At 41.0% G+C, this 4,505-nt stretch overlaps 1 pseudogene; it reads left to right on the forward strand.

Moving 5' to 3' along the window:
- Positions 1-2,605: 2,605 nt before the first annotated feature.
- On the forward strand, positions 2,606-3,299 carry LOC118626746 (annotated as a pseudogene).
- Positions 3,300-4,505: the final 1,206 nt, after the last annotated feature.

Consider the following 4,505-nt stretch of genomic DNA (forward strand, 5'->3'; position numbering starts at 1 on the left):
CTACTGACAGTGCCAACCTAATCAGAAAGGTGGTGAAGAGTCTCAGTACCACACAATTTAGGTAAGGTTCGTAACGACGCTGATGCACATACTCCAACCATTCCTACTTTTATGAGAGCACGTTGCTTGTTAATTAGCCAACAAATAAATGACTCATTTTAAAAGAGAAATTCATCTGGCCTATAGGACAATGAGGTTGAATTCCTGTAACTCCTTTGATTCAATACCAAAGAGACAGAATGAGATTGCTTTAAAATATTACTCTATTCTTTATTTTTAACAGGATTCAGACAAAAAAACAAAACTGCTTTCAAGGTTGCCTACCAATTTTTGTCAAAGAATTGGAAGTAGTCTGGTTCTTCCAGAAAAGTCTATTTTTAATTCATCTCAAAATTAATAACTTGAATGATTACATGCAAACGTATATTATTGAAGGACTAAAGATCTTCTAGCAGACTTTATGATGCAGCCAAAAATATGACCTGGAAGAGTTTAGTCAATAGGAAAATACAGAGTGGGTAAATTTATCACCAGAAACATCATCATTAACATTAGCATTATAATATATAGTAATACATACAAGTATTATTTGTAGATCCGTCATTTCATAGGCACAATTAGAAAATAAAACTGCTGTCTTATTGAAATGAATTGTGCCAGGTTTAGGATTACTCTACTTCGGGGGTCAGTATACTTTTTCTCTAAAGATTTAAACAGTAAACATTTTAGGCAACCCGGTGAGCTGCAGCTATTCAACTCTGCCATTGCAGTAAGAAAATAGCCATAGACCATTTATAATGATTTGATGTGACTGTGTTCCAATAAAACTTTATATATGAACACTCAGATTATTTTACATAATTTTCACATCACGAGATATTATTTTTCTCTTGATTTTTTCCCAACTATTGAAAAATATAAACATTATTCTTAGTCTGTGTCTGTTCAAAAGCAGGTGGTGACCTGGATTTGGTCCATGGGTCATAGCTTTCCCAAGACAGGTTCAATTTGTATCTATTGGCATGGCATAATTATTAATAGCTCCCCCTTTCAATCCAAAGTATTCTGTGGTGGACAATAAATTAGATGGTCACCTCGCTATGATGAAAATGTATTAGGAAAAAGCCAACAAAGTGTGCTAGAAACTCAGCTTTACATCAGAAATCCATTGTAAAAAAAAAAAAAACACCAAAAAAACAAAACAAAAAAAACATTTTATAAATGTCAATAAATTAGCATATATGAGAAACCCAGATTTACATCTGAAATTCATAGTAAAAAATTTTATAAATGTAAGTGCTATATGTTATCTAACTTTCATATTGTACATTTGAAGGCATCATAGAATAAATTAAGAAAAATATTCAGGAGCTAAAGAAAGACCCCACAGCTTGAGAAAAAGTGCATACAACAGATATTAACTAGGTTTTTCTGAGATGAGCTGGGGACGTATTCAGAAGAACAAGAAAAATGAAACATAAATTGATCCAGTCTTCTATTTTTATGTTGATAGAATATTACTTGTGAAATACCATGTTCTAACACAGGCCAATTAATATTAATTAATATCTGAAAACATTACTATAGATAAGGTGAAACCTGCCATGTTAAGCTAAGCACAACAGAAATTTGGGCTGAATATTTTTCATACGTTAAATGAGTTAAAAACTGGACTACACACATAACAAATGACAGAAAGCAAGCCTTTTTAGATGTCTCAGACATCAAGAGTATTTTCATCCCAAACTGCATAATTAATCCAACTCTGATTTTACAGTAATCAACATAATGTACAAGATATTTCTTCCAATCTCAGTACTCTGCAATCACATTTGTTGGTTAGATCCAAAGCACTATTGAATTTTCCTTAGAAAGGTTTCATTTGCCACTAAAAATGACCAATAATGACAGCATAAATTTTAGGTTTACAGCCACAATTACATCAGGAAGATGAACAATTTAAAGAGCATCCTTTCTTCTCCCAGCTCAAAGGTTAGGTTGTACCACAGCAGATGAAAGCAACACTTTATACCCCATGAAGACAAGAAAGAACAGCCATGCTCTAAGGAAAAGCATGCAACCTCTAGTAAAACTCATAGGCAACCTCACGAGGTATCACAGTGACTCCATCATTTCCCCTTGCTCTTGGTAAAGTGGCTTACTAATAATAAGGAAGAATTTCTGTTATAGTGTCTCTCCCATATTCCTTATTGCATTTATTTCTCTTTTTATCTGAATATTGGGCTCCATTACTACATATCATGGGGAGCAGAATCTGCAGAGCCAGCATAATTCAAGGTCATCACATACCAAGAGAGCTAAAAACACATTTTGTTTGGACACTGAGCAGGAGTTGGCAGTGGCTGGTGTGCCACACAGGAGGCAGGAAAGGGCAGGCCGGGCGAGCAGGTGGACTGGCTGACCAGCCAGCCAACAACACGACCTGACCCAGCAGTCTGCCGCTTGGGCATCTAGCCAACCCCAAGCAAGTGAACCCTCCGCCATCCGCTCAGGTTGGGCCGCCCCAGGCCGCCTTTCGCAGCTGTGGTGGCAGCCTCGGGGGAGAGCACCGGTGTCCTTTTCATTCCATCCTCAGGACTTGAGGATGGCTGCAGTCAGCGCCCACACTTGTGCTGACACCACCACCAAGATGTCTCTAAATGAGCCCTTTACTAAAAAGCTGAAGAACAGAGAGCGGAGGGCTGCCTCCAGCTTCGACGCAGCAGCAAGGGCAGCTAGCCAGCGCCGGGAACAGAACACTGGCTCAGCAGGTGCAGAACAGACCCTCTGTCCAGGCAGCATGGAAACCTAAGCAGAAGAGCTAAAAGCAGCGCCTGGGTAACAGTAACCTCTAGGCTCGTTAGGCCGGCCCACTGGGGCCCTGGCCAGGGAAGCCATCAGGGGCCAATGCCTGTGCATATTCCGGAGAGGCTTGCCCAGAGCAGGACTCCCCGGAGGATATGCCACAGGAACCCTACTGAGGGGTGGGATGTAGCTCTGGGGTGGAACAGCTGTAGCTCCCTGAATGGGCCTAAGAAGAGGTGGCTGGTATTTGAGGTGGAGGCCCTGGGAGAGGGGGCCCAGGGCGGAGAGGTCAGGGTATGATAGGCAGGGACAGAGGGGGTTTTGGAGGCAGAGGCCGAGGCAATGGATGATGGACCAGTGCCTTTGCTCGCCCTGTACTGTCCTAAGGGCAGCTGGACAACCAATTGGATGCCGATGTGTCAAAACCAAAAGGACACCTGGATGCCGAGTTGGGTGCCTACATGGCACAGACAGACCCTGAAACCAATGATTGAAGCCTGGCCGCCTTCCTGGGAGAGACCCTCCTTAAAGTTATCACCTCTGTAAATAACCTGGAGATGACAGATGAGAAGAAACCTATCTGAAGGATGCTGGAAGGACCTATCGCAGTTGTGGACTTACCCGCCGCCAGCTTGTGCATCTAGTGTGTTCCTTTTACTTTTTTGATACTGTATTGATTGAAACCCTTTTTTCCTCTGACTTGGGTTTGGTTTGGTTTTGGTTTTGGTTTTTCCTTCTCCCAGACTTCTCTTTGAACATGAATATGTTGGCCCTCTTTCCACCTCTGCCTCCCCTCACTTGCCACGTGTGCTCTGGTGTTCTAACATTTCCTGTTCCTCTCTGTATCCCCTGAAAAAGTCAGAAAGAAGACATCGATGTTCCTCCCCAGTGCCTAGGTTTCTGACATACAGTTTCATTCTTTATCACTTTAATAATCTCTAAGACGTGTTTAGAAAATCTGGAGTTCAAAATGCATTCTTCCACGTTGATGTTTTAGTATAATAAATTAGGAACATTGATCTAGCTACAAGGCCACATCACAGGTTACCCATGTTAGCAGCTCTGATTTGATTCAAGTTGCTACCATGTGCATTGACACCACATCATGTGGGCTGGTTCTGGTGTGTGAACACTTTCTACCCTGGAACAAGATTTATAAACTTTCCTCGTGGGTTGGCTTATACCTGCAATAAAGAGGGGAATGCCATTTGGTTAAGCAGATGCTTCAGAAGGGATGGGAGAACTATGGCAGATAACTGCTGGGAGGGGTCAGAAGAAACTCATGCTGAGTGCAATTCTCATGTTTATCCCAAACCACTTGGGGCTTTTCCTTACATTGGCTTTGTTTGATCCTCTTATGTCCCTTGCAGGTTTGTAAGTTCAACCATATTCTGTCAACTGTTCCATTTGCAGTGAAATCTTGTATTTCTTGTTTATTATAACAAGAAATTGTTCTCTCAAAAAAAGAAAAAGAGAGAAAGGAAGAAAGAAAGAAAGCCATTTGGTTAAGCAGATGCTTCAGAAGGGATGGGAGAACGAGAAAGAGAGAAAGAGAAAAAGAAAGAAAGGAAGAAAGCTAAAAGCCAGAACTTCTTGTACAAACAGCATTCCATTAGTTCTATGACTTGATCCTTTCCTGACTGCAAATTTACCCTATGTTCAAATGAAATAATTCTTTATCAGCAATAGAATAAACTACA

The sequence above is a fragment of the Molossus molossus genome, unplaced genomic scaffold (assembly GCF_014108415.1).
Source record: "Molossus molossus isolate mMolMol1 unplaced genomic scaffold, mMolMol1.p scaffold_m16_p_12, whole genome shotgun sequence".
Classification (NCBI taxonomy): Eukaryota; Metazoa; Chordata; class Mammalia; order Chiroptera; family Molossidae; genus Molossus; species Molossus molossus.